This window comes from Sapajus apella, unplaced genomic scaffold (assembly GCF_009761245.1).
Source record: "Sapajus apella isolate SASKATOON/1434 unplaced genomic scaffold, GSC_monkey_1.0 scaffold18, whole genome shotgun sequence".
Taxonomy (NCBI): domain Eukaryota; kingdom Metazoa; phylum Chordata; class Mammalia; order Primates; family Cebidae; genus Sapajus; species Sapajus apella.
In genome coordinates this window covers 2,841,389-2,854,414 of record NW_022436958.1, presented here as the reverse complement: position 1 = coordinate 2,854,414, position 13,026 = coordinate 2,841,389, and the positions used below count along the sequence as shown (strand labels likewise).

The following is a 13,026-nucleotide window of genomic DNA, read 5'->3' as shown; positions in this document are numbered from 1 at the left end:
TCTCTTTCTCTCTCTCTTTCTTTCTTTCTTTCTCTCTCTCTCTCTCTTTTTTGCTTTCTTTGGATGGGCTCTAACTCTGTCACCCAAGCTAGAGTGCAGTAGCGCTATCTAGGCTCACTGCAACCTCCATCTCCCGAGCTCAAGCGAGCCTCTCACCTCAGCTTCTCAAGTAGCTGGAATTATAGGCGCCCGCCACCACGCCAGGCTAAATTTTTGTATTTTTAGTAGAGACAGGGTTTCCCCATGTTGCCCAGGCTGGTTTCGAACTCCTGGGATCAAGCAATCCGCCCATCTCAACCTCCCAGAATGCTGGGATTAAAGGTATGAGCCACCACATCCAGCTGTTGGAACACTTCTGAGGGCAGGAATGTGGACTTTATTTCAACGGAACTTCACAGAGTCCTGAAAGTAGCTGAACTTTCTTTATAAAATTTGGTGTAAACATGAAAAAAAAAAAGTGCACACAATAAATAGTTAACTTTCAAGCTGTATTTTTCTTTTGATGTTTATTACAATTTCAAAGACAAAATGTTTAGAGAGTGCTTTATCCTGGCTTCCCAGGAGGTGCAGTCTGAGGCAGTATGTATGTGCTAATATTGATTAGAGAATAGAATTCCACGGAGGCAGAAATAAGGAGGAGTGAGTGAGGCAGGAAGGAACCATCAGCACGCTGGCTGCCATGTGCTGGATCTCAACAGACGCTTGTCCAAGGGGCTTTCCAGGTGACTGGGGTTCAGGTTGGTCCATTTTCTAGGGGAAAAAGAAGAGTACATTTCTTCTCCCTTCCCATGTCTCACTGGCCAAAAGTTTGCCTCTCTGGTTTGTGTTGACTGTCCTATACTTCCAGTTGGCATCTATCTGAATAGTCCAAGCATCTCTCAACTCTTTAGTAAGGACACTTCGTCCAGGGCTGAGCACCATCATGTTGCTCCTGTGTGAATTCAGACAGAATTCTGCACTGAGCCACTGTAGCAGCCACTGGGGCCAAACAAAAGCCAAAAAGCCCCAGTGGGAGGCAAAGCCACGAGGACATTTTGTGGTGCTTAAGAGGCGTCAGTTCAGAGCATCCTCAGAATTTACTTTGGGATTACTTTACTTTGCCAAGATGTAGCCCATATGTATTTATATTTCTCTATTATTATTCATAAGATAGTCATTGGGCAGTTTATCAAAATGGCTCACCTAGGAATTCCTATGTGGTCTATGTACATAAGACATTCAAAAAAATGCATACTGTCAGAAATATCCAGAAATATTATAGAGCGTCATGGAATACTTTTCCTGTCACCCCTAAAAAATAAATTTTCTTGATACTCTACAGCCAGAGGTTTTCGGTGCCCTCAGTGGAAGATGTGACCTTGCAGACAGCACTAAGGAGGTGGGTCTAGGTATGTCTTTAGGGTTAATCATGTAACCAAGCCAAACTTCTAGCACTGGCTGTAAGGCAAAACCATGAGGGTGGCCTTTCCTTTTCCACTCTCAATTTTTTTTTTTAGAACCATTCTCTCACCTTCCCCATCAGCCAGGCCCCTGGACTCCCAAAATTCTCATCCTGCTCTGTGGGCAAGCTTAATCTCCATCCAGCCTCAACTTCCCCAGAGAGTGAGTCCATGTGTGCAGACAGTAGCACTTCCATTCTGTCATTCATTTATTTCATTTATTCACTTATTAATTCATTTATCAAATATATCATCAAGCATCTACTTTGTGCCAGGCACCCTCTTATGCTGTGGAATACAGTGATGAACGGGCAACTCCTAGCTCTTGTGGTGCCACACTCTAATGGTGGGAGCAGATAATAGGCTGGTTAGCCAATTTTTTAAAAGTTCAGATTGTGATAAAGGTTACAAGAGAAATAAAACAGCATAATTAAATAGATTCAGTCTTGTACAGCCTGAAAATCTAACCCTGATTTATTTATTCGTGACTGACGCTGGTTTTAATGTCTTACTATGACTATAAGAACATTACCAGCCGGGCGTGATGGCTCACACCTGTAATCTTGGCGCTTTGGGAGGCTGAGGAGGGCCGATCATGAGCCCAGGAGTTGAAAACCAACCTGGGCAACATGGCAAAATCCCATTTCTTCTAAAAATACAAAAAAAAAAAAAATTCAGTAGGCATAGTGACATACTCCTATAGTTCCAGCTATTTTGGAGGTTGAGGTGGGAGGATCACCTGAGCTTGGGAGGTCTAGGCTGCAGTGAGCCGAGATCGCGCCACTGCACTCCAGCCTGGGTGATAGAAGTGAGACCTCGTGGGAAAAAAAAAAAAAAAGAGTAATACCCTGTGAACTCCTTTAGGGCCTCAAGAGGGTTTTTCATTTTTACATCTTCAGTGTGTTCCTAAGTACTCATTTAAGTGTTGAATGTTAACAGAGACAAAATATTGTTAGTCCAACAAATGCATCTTCTTGAGCAATAGTGGGATGTAATTTGAAGCATAAGAAGATGATGCCTGGAGATTCTCCAAAGGAATGTTCTATTGGCAGCATCCTATAGCAGAAGTTCAATGGCTTTGAAAGAATTTGGCCTGCCCACTTTTAGCAAGAGTTCTATTTTTTATTAATAGACCCAGATTCAATATATTGGAAATAAAGACTGTCATGACCAAACTCCAAATTAACTCAATTTTGAGACTTATTTTTCACCCTTCGAGTGGAAAAACTAAAACTGATTTTCTTCTGCTCTCAACGACAATAACAATAAATCAACACAGAAGATTTCTGTGACCAAATATGTCAGGGGTTTTCCCCACCAAAAAGCAAGCAATCAGTTCTACAGCGGACACCACTGGGTGCCATCTAATTCAATTAAATTCTGATGCTACCTACATGAAAATAGTGTCAGATCCCACAGAGTGAGGGCTCGGTCCCTAAGACTACCCCCCAACCCCCGCTTCTGATGCCAATTGCTAGCCCCAGGTTGTTATACTTGTGCTTCTGACCAACTGGCTATGAATTAGAGATTTCATGATCCTCCTGCCTTGGATTTGAATAATTTGTGAGAACAGCTCACAGAACTCAGGGAAACACACTTACTGGTTTATTGTAAAGGATATTAGAAAGGATGCAGATGAAGAGTTACACAGGGCAAGGTATGGGGACAGATGTGGAAATTCCAGGGCTTACCACCCTCCAGGGACCTCCATGTGTTCAGCTATCTGAAAGCTCCCTGTCTTCTTGCGCCTTTTATGGAGACTTCATTGGATAGGCAAGATTGACAACAGTGCAGAAATGAGATCTGATAAAAAGAGTATACTAACAGGCCTTTCTGGGTTCCTCACTCAGCCTATTAATATTAAGTATACTAATTATTAAGTATACTAATAGCCTAGTGAGGAACCCAGCAAGGCCTGTGTGTTCAGATCCTTCTTGACCTTTCTATAGGGCATTCTTTTTTCCCAGGTATGGAGCAGGGCTCCTTCTGAAACGGAGGTCTTATGATCTATAATCAGACAAGCTAAGTCAGAAAATTTCTTTTTGGAAAGGTGAGGGAAGATTAGAGTCCTGCTTTGGAGGAAAACAAAGGAGCAGGTAAAACAAAGGCAAAAGGTTCAGAAAGAAAGCTTCTATTTTCTGAGGCCTGTTTCTGAGGCTCAAATTACCCCAACTTTATAGGAAAAGCCTATAACAAGGGCTATGGGAGTTATGAGCCAGGAAGCATGGAAACCAACATCTAGATATATATAAAATAACATGTCACACACCCCAATGTACTCCTTACTCTCTCAAAGGAAAGAGAATAGACAGAAGAAAAGGCAGAACAATACAGCCAGACAAAAGCTTTAGAAGTTTTCGTTCTTTTACTGTATCCACACATTATTGGTCAGAATAGGTAAGAATAGGCCAGCTTATGCTATGGTAACAAACACTTTCAAAATCTCAGTATTCTGACAAGGTTTCTTGCTAATACAAAGTCTGCTGTGGGTCCAAATAACTCTCTAGAACAACTTACCTCCAGTATTACTCAGCCATGTAAGCTGTGAATATTAGAACAAGTCCATTTTAGGTGTCATGGTGACTTGTCTCAGCCTTGGTCTGGAAATGACACACATCATCCCCAGTCACAGTCTTTGAGCCAGAATCAGTCTTGTAACCCTGCCTACCTGTGCAGGTGCTGAAAACTGTGAGGAAGCAACCGGGATGTGTGCGGAACTCCACTGCCTTTCCCACATTAGTCACTAAAAGCAAAGAAGTGTTCATGGGTCCGTGAGCCTCGTCTTTGTCTGCCTTATTCTCCTACCAACACCAAGACAGGGATCCTGGGAGGTTCTTACACAGTTTTATGTAGCAGGTAGAATCAGCTGGCAATAACACTTGGAGGCTTGTCTCACTATCTCTCAGATTCCGGCTACCACCTGCCGCCGTATCTGTGGCTATGGTTATAATAATCTCTCCTTGAAGTTGTAATTTCCAAATGACAGCTTACCCCAAATATCAATGCTTCCCCAAAACAGTCTAAAAGGCTTTCATGACAGATTCTTAAAATAGGACCAAAATCCTTTTGGGCCAGGCGCAGTGACTCACTCCTGTAATCCCATCACTTTGGGAGGCTACGGTGGAGGTATCACTTGAGGTCAGGAGTTTGAGATAAGCCTGGCCAACATGGTGAAACTCCGTCTCTACTAAACAGTGTTAGAAAAATAGCTAGATGTGGTGGTACATGCCTGTAGTCCCAGCTATCCAAGAGGCTGAGGCAGGAGAACCACTTGAACCAGGGAGGCAGAGGTTGCAGTGAGCAGAGATCACAATACTGCACTCTGGCCTGGGCAACAGAGCGAGACACCATCTAAATAAATAAATAAATAAATACACACATTTGCAAATAACCTTGTTTGATCATTTGGTGATATGGTTATAAATACCTTGATTTATTAAAAAATTTGTTCAAAGTCAGAGGAGAGACTGATAGCCACTATTTAATAGTCCTCTTGGAAAACAAGAGCCTGGCATGTGGTTTCCCACAGATTCTTCAGTGTCACAAACAGGTTCTGCAAACTACAAAAAAACCCTCCTTAAGGCCCTGCCCTTGTGGTTAAGAGAAGAGAAAGAAGCTCTGTGGAGGGTGAGTGTGTGTGTGTGTGCATTTGGACAACTAGCATCACAATTTCATTACTTTTGCCATTTCACTAACAACAAAACCGTGGATGGTAAGTCCCAACTGGAAACCTCCGGAAAAGAAAGGGGATAGAGACAGAGAGAGGTAGAGGGAGAAAGTAGGTTCGTTCTCAAGACAGTGCCTACCAGAATTTTAATAGAGAGATATTTTTTTATTCTTAGAGATCTGCCATTCACTCATTCATTCAACAAATATTAGGGACCAATGTTAATCCCTGTAAAAAGCAATGGGGAATCGATGGCCAGTAACATTAACACAGCCCTGGCGCAGTCTAGCATGGGAGACAGATAGTGTAGAAATAACCACACAAACAAATATGTAACCTGCAGTCATGGGCCTATGCTTGTTTGTTCTCAGAGCTATTTTCTGCTCTTCCCCTGCTCTGCTGTATTTCCTTTGCCTTCTGTCTTTCTGGTAGGTTCAGTCAACAGGAGACCCTGGCAGGAGATTGGAGGGGAGGAGGAAGGGATGTTTTTCCCATCACTACCTCACCTCCCGTCACCCGCCAGGCTTTCTCCAGCTCTTGGACGCTGATGAACCACCTCTCCCTTTTTCCTTTCCAGTGCCAGGGATGCCAGGGGCTTCCATAAGGTATTTCCCACATGCCCAGCACCTCTATAGCCAGTTCCTTCATGGATTTCCTTCCTGGCCAATCACATAACAATAAAACCTGTGTTGAGGGCCAAAAAGGAAAAGTATGTTGTGAAGAGAGGACAATCAAAGATCTGTCACAGTCTTTATGGTGAACAAAGCTTCTCTGAGAAAGAGGCATTTGAGCTCAGATAGGAGGAATGAATCAAAGTCACATAGACAAAGAATGTGCTTAAAGCTTCCCAGAAGAGAGAACAGCACAGGCAAAGGCCCTGCGTCAGAAGAGCTTAGAGCCAAGTAGGAACTGAAGTAAGAGTAGTGTTACCAGGGTGCCGGGGGCAAGGAGAGAGCGGGTTATGGAATGGGGTGGCAGTTAGGAAGAGGCTGGATCGTGCAGGTCCTATAGGCTGTGTTTAAGACTGATAGCTATCGTGAGGAGGATGGGTAGCAACTAGACAGCTTTAAACAGAAGAATGATAAGACAGATGTGCATTGTTAAAACGATCACTGTCTACAGTGCAAAGGCTGTGATACGGGTGGGTGAGAATGGATGTAAAGAAACCGGACCGGAGGTACTACAGGAATCCAGGCAAAGGCAGAGAGCAGCCTGAGCAAAGGATAGTGGTATTAGAAATGGAGAAAAATGGATGGACTCAAGGGATATCTAGGAAATAAATCAGGAAGGCTTGGCAATTGATTAGTCAAGAAAGGATGATGGAGAGAGGGATGTCAAGGATGACTCTAGGGTTTGGCGTATCCAGGTAAGTGGATAGATGGTGGTGCCATCCACCAAGACAGGAGAAGCTGAAGGAGGAATGGGCTGTGTGGGCATATATGGAGTGAGGAGGAGATGAATCATAAGTTTAGTTTTGCTCATGTTGAATTTAAAGTGACTTAGAGATACCTAAATGCATTTATCTCTACTAGGCACCTAGATAGATGGAGCTAGAGCTCTGTGGCAGGTTGGATTTTTGTTTCTGATTCTTCACTCGCTTGCAATAGAATTTCACACTCACACTCTTTGCCATGTAACTTTGCAGTGCCTCTTAACTAGTGGGAGGAGTGTATTTCCCCACCCATTGATTTTAAATTTGGCCCTGAAACTTACTTTGGTCAGTAGAAGATTAGTGGCCAAGATACAAATAGAGACTGTTAACATGCTCTCATGTTTGGCTTGTCCTCTTGTGATCTTTCAGGAGAACGTGCTTTAGCAAGCCACTGCCCCTCTAGCCTATCCCTTAGAATTATGACATGGAGTTGACCCAAACACAACCCAGAGCTTCGGCCTGGCCAAATCCAGTTGAGCAGTGCCTTGTCTAGCTGATCTGCAGATCTATAAACATTGTCATAATCCACTAAGCTTCTGAAGTTATTTGTTATGTAGCAGAAACTAAGGAATCTAGCTCAAATGAAAGGACCAGACAAGAGACATACTTCTGCGAGTCATTGATACAGAAATGGTAGCTACAATTTGTGTCGTAGATGAGACCTCTGAGACCACAACATTACACGATTTAAAAACAAATCCACTTTGGATAAGTTTGGACAAACTTTTCTTCGACCATGCCTCCGTCCTCTGAGCCAGGTAGTGCATCTCATCTGAATACTTTCACTCTCTCTTCCACAGCATTGCAGTTGGGCCTGCTAATCAGAGCCTCAGGCTCCAAATTTGTGTCACCGCCTGCACACCCAAACTTTTTGTCCTCTGCCTATCTTTTGACTTAGGCATCTATGGCGCATTTCTGATTTGGTGTGTCTTTGAGTGGCAATGGCCTATGCCTCTCAAACATTTGCTTTTTAAATGTAAATGTTAATGCCCTTGGGCCAAAGCTAACTAGCTATCAGGCTATGTGGAGTTAACCTCTTTGCCAAAGAAAGCCTCTGTACGCATCACAAAGGTGACTGCCTGTAGCCATCACTGTAGAACACATTCAACTTTCTCCAAATGTCAATGAGAGGACTTGAAACAAGATCTTTTCTTTTAATTCTTATTTTTATTTTAAGTTCTGAGGTACACGTGCAGGATGTGCAGGTTTGTTACACAGGTAAATGTGCGCCATGGTGGTTTGCTGCACCTATCAACCCATCATCTAGGTATTAAGCCCAGCATGCATTAGCTATTTTTCCTAATGCTCTCCCTCCCCCCATACAACCCTGACAGGCTCCAGTGTGTGTTGTTCCCTTCCCGAAACAGGAACCTTTTGCAGCCTCCATTTAGACTTCTTGATAGGAAGAAGAAAATATGGAAATCTATATTATATATGTTGATTCCTGGTTCCTCCAATTAAGAACCCACACGGTTGTTCCAGTTTAGAGTTATCTCAAATTCTCATCCTCTTTCTTCCTCTCTTCTCATTATTTTTTCTTTCTTTCTTTATTTCTTACTCTCCACTCAGGCTGCATTCATTAAGCTCTCTTTGCTTAGGTTTGAATAAAATGAGCACATTAAAATATTTAGCTGATTTCCTTTTCCCCTTTTCCTATGCTAATTCCTTAGTCAATTCACCACCGTAATAGAAGTTTATGTTCATTTTTCTCCATTTCTCTGTTCTGTGTGTTTGAAGGGTTCTCTCTCATATTCATTACACCTGGTAATCTGACTCTCGCTTTTCTGTAAATAATTCCCTTCATCTTTCAGGGGATATCGAATGAATTTTTTTACTTCTCTGTTTGAAATTAATCTGCAGTGACGTTTGAGTCCTATGTGGATCTAATGGAAAATATCAGGGAAAAACCCACGGTATCCATATCCCTGATGGTTGCCACTCAGGCTTCTTCACTAAGTGTTTTAAAGAGCACCCAGGCAAGAGCTAGAAGGCCTGAATTCCAGCTTCAGCTCTTACACTTGGTTGCTATGTCGCCATAGATTGTATTCTCCTTATCTTCTTGGTTTGTTTTGTTTGGAGATGGGGGTCTCATGTTGGAGGGCAGTGGTGTGATCCTAGCTCACCGCATGATCACTGCAGCCTCCAACTCCTAGGCTCAAGTGATTTTCCTGCCTCAGTCTCACAAGTAGCTAGGACTAGAGGCGCAATTTTTAATTTTTTTGGTAGAGATGGGGGTCTTCTTATGTTGCCTAGGCTGGTCTTGAACCCCTGATCTCTAACAATCCTCTCATCTCAGGCTCTGGAATTGCTGGGATTTACAGATGTGAGCCATCATGCCTGCCCCCTCCTCCCTGCCTTTAAAATGGTGATAACGTTATGCTATTTACCTTACCTGACTGTTGACCTAATTAATCTGAAATAAGAAAATTTTAATATATGATTAAATATTGAAAGCTGCAGCAGTTAGGAATATATTTGGTGATAGAAACAAACTAATCAACTTACAGTAACTTTAATAGTTGGGTTTATTTTTCTCTTAGGACAAGAAGAAAGTATGTGATTACTTGGGTGGGTTCAGTGAATCAATGGTCTCTCTGTCTTCATCAGGAGAGCAAAAATTTCCCCAGAACATACTCCTAACAGATTTGCACTTGTTTTTCATGGCCGGAAGTAAGTCACAGGGCTGCACTTAGCTCAAGGGAGATGGGAAAATTGAGTATTTGGAAGTCAGTGGGTGGCAAAAAGAAGGGTGTCGCAAATATTTTGGGGATAATCACTTAGAATTATCTGCCTGAGAAAGTTTTGAATTAAAATCACATTAACGAATACACCTATCACCTTCCTTTGGAGAGGATGCAGTGCTTCCTCAAACTTCCATTTGCTCAGAGAAAGCAGAAACCCAGGAGGAGAGCCAAGTGCCTGCTGTGCCTCTTCCTTGGGGCTGTGTCTTCCCTAAATCTAGATTGCTGGTCCAAGGGAATCAGGCCACTCAGTTGGCTTCATCAGTGGAAATTCTCAACACATAATACTCTTCTGCTGTGAGATGTTTCACCCTGGGAATAAAGGTGCAGACACTATCAAGTCATGGGGCACAGGTAGAATTCTGACTCTTCTCTTTTCTAACTGTTAATCTTGAACAAGTTTATACTTAAAACTCTCACATTGCTCATTTGAAAATGGGAATAACAATGTTACTTGTCTCTTTTCTGTGGCAGTGAGGATTAAATGGAAAGCCCTAAATACAGTGGCTACCATCTGTAACCATTCAGTAAATGGTAAGTGCTATTATTATTTTTTTTCTTTTGTCCTTCAAATTTTATTATGGCTCTACATTTTAAACAAATGCATCAACATAATTTCCATAACAATAGTCAGAAATGCTCACTACTTAATAAAGGAAACAAGAAATAATCTTTTAAATTATTTTAATACAGTCTCTTGAGAGCAGTAACACGTTGGTAAACTTTCGGCAGAAGTGCATTCCTAAATAAGTAAACCCAAGGCAACAGTTGACAAAAAGGTAAAGAAAGAAGTAGCTTTATTTTAAAATAGCGTCCTTTGGTATCTCTGGGGGACTGGTTCCAGGAACCCTCATGGATACCAAAATCCTTGGATGCTTATGTCGCTTTTATAAAATGGCATCGTATTTGCATATAACCTACAGACTCTTCCAAATACTTTAAATCACCTCTAAATTATTGATAATACCTACTATGTAAATGCTATCCAAATTGTTGTTTTACAGTATTGGTTTTTAATTTGTATTTTTTATGTTAGATTATTTTTTATTTTTTTTCTTGAATATTTTTGATAGATGGTTGTCTAAATTTGCAGATGCAGAACATGTGGACAGAGGGCCAACCATAAACGCCAAAAAAATCAACTTTAAAAAATAACTTTAGCAATGTGAGTTATTCTTAAATACAAATGGGGACTGAACATACATGTATCAAATTGTACTCTCATACACTGACATAAGCATACCTCCAAACAAGTTAATATAAAGGTAAATACATAAATATATACAAATAAATACACATACCCAAATAACAAGCCACATAGCACCCACCATTTTCCAAGACCAAAATTTTATATAAACATACTGGCAAATACAGCAAAATAACACTGGAAATTAATATGCTTACATATATAGACATGTATAAATACCAGAATTCAAAGTGACATGTAGCATATAACACAGGTACTTAAGGCGTAAACAACACAGCTCAGTCAGAAACAGCCCATAAAGAAACAGTTATCCATTGAAACAAATGCTATTGTAACCTTCTCACTAGGGATGAAAATTCAGCAGTTCACAATGGAATTGAGATTAATAAAATGCTCATGCTTTAAATAATGAAACAAAGAAACCAGACTCTAAACCACTCACCACTGCTGAGTTGGTTATGTTGATAATGTGAAGACAACTTCAGAGACTTAAAAGCACAGGGAGGCTTCGGGAGTCCTATCTAGAAAAAGGACTTGCTAAATGTAATCACTGAAGGTGAACATAGAAACATTCTGTAAAGTTGGCTAAATTACCTTTCACTTTTTTTTTTTTTTTAAGAAACAGGGTCTCATTCTGTTGCTTAAGCTGGAGTGCAGTGGCATGATCTTAGATCACTATAGCCTTAGACTCCTGAGCTCAAGTGATCCTCCCAGGCTCAGCCCCCTAAGTAGCTGGGATCACAGGTGTGTGAAACCATAACTGGCTCAAATTCTTTTTACTTTGAAGGCCCTGCTAGAAACTTGCTGGTGCTCTAATTCACGACTTGGAGAGGCAAAACTAAAAAAGCTGTTGCTGGGTTCAGGTGCTGTGGGAGAACCTACAAAAAATGGTCTGAACTGAAAATCTCCATCTCCATCTCCCCGATTTCGAACAGGTGATCTATCCAAAGGAAACTTGGAGTTGTTACCTAAGGGGAAGCCAAAAACACCAGACTGTGCAGTCATGGATGGTTCACGGGTGCCTTCATGGTTAGCAATAGTGATATTTCATAGCCTAAGGCTATCATAGAGGCCTTGGAGCTTTTGATACTGACGATTGCGCTCCATAAGTTTCTCAGAGATGTCACTGAACTTTTTTTTGTATTCTTCTAGCACTTTCTTCATGGAGGTGACCTCCCCTTTCACAGAGGTCAATTCTACATCCTTGCTTTGTATTTGCTGAGTATATATCTTCTCCATCTGTTTCAGATGGCCCTCAGCCTTGCTGAAATTGTATTCTTGATAGAGACGTTCCTGATGTACCTGGTATGTCCAGAAGGCCAGTGCTCGGGAGCTAATGTCCAACACGATCTCTGGTCGCAGTCCTGCCAATACCGTAGCTTTATATTCCTCTGACGGACTGAGTTCTGTGCGGACAATATCTAGCAGGCAGGACAGATAGCTGGTGAGCGACTAAACTCACCGCTGCCATGCTGATCACAGAAGATGTGAGAACAGGCAGTGACCCATGCATAGCCAGAGAGATTCGATAATTACAAAGCAGCATATCTTCACACAAAGACATAATAGGATAGTGAGGTCTCCAGAAGCTAAGAGAGTCCTCCACAGCGCCACAAGCGAAGATTCCAGGATTCTCTGCGCGGGAGGGCGTCAGGGAACTACGCCAGAGCACGCAAGCGCGGGGTTGCCCCGAAGCATCCTGGGACCTGCCAGGCTGCGGGGAGTTGCTGAGGGCCGCTCCGGCTTCCTAAAAATCACAACTTCCCAGAAACGGTGTGACAGCTCTAATTGAACATCTGGCACCTCCATGTATCCCAAAACCATAAAATGCAGTAATCGTCTACTGTATATCCAGGAGTTACAGCACCAAAGAGGTCCGGAATGGAACAGGGAGACTCAGATCTGGTTTTGGTCTCTTGAAATTTTACTTATCTGGCATCACATGAATCCAGCTTCTATCCAGAAACCAAGTTGAACCGCGGGATCTGTCAATTACCTAAGATCATCTGTGTAGTGAAGAGAACTTAAGACAGTTCATCTTGATCAAAATTCAAGTACCAGGCTTTAGGTCCCATCAGCCTTTAACCCTTTCTATTGAGAATGTCCAAATCCAAGCCCAGTTGATTTTCAGGGGGTCTGTAGATGGACCAATTCTGGACTGGCACATAGGGTGCTGAAGACCCAGGCCTTTCATCCTCAGTGGATTTCATCTTCAACCAGCCCACCAAAACGGAGAGGGCGGTAAGTGCTATTATTAACATTAGTAATTGCTATGTACTGAATCTCTATGGCCCCCCAAAACTGATATGCTGAAACCTAATCCGCAATGTGATGGTATTTAGAGGTAGGGCTTTTGGAAGTGATTAGGTCATAAAGGTGGGGCCCTCATAAATGGGATTAACACAGTTTATAAAAAGAGACTCTCGAGAGGCCCCTCGCCCTTCACCGCTGTGAGAACACAGTAAGAAGACGGCTGTCTGTGATCTGGAAAGCAGGCCCTCACCATACACAGAATGTACAGGCACCTTGATCTTGGACCT

General features: G+C 42.2%; 1 pseudogene across 1 annotated transcript; it reads right to left on the bottom strand.

The window, feature by feature from the left end:
• Window positions 1-9,946: 9,946 nt before the first annotated feature.
• On the bottom strand, window positions 9,947-12,719 carry LOC116556965 (annotated as a pseudogene). Its single transcript, XR_004271284.1, has 2 exons — window positions 12,308-12,719; window positions 9,947-12,233 (listed from the first exon to the last, which is right to left on the bottom strand). The product of XR_004271284.1 is annotated as an E3 ubiquitin-protein ligase CCNB1IP1-like (transcript).
• Window positions 12,720-13,026: the final 307 nt, after the last annotated feature.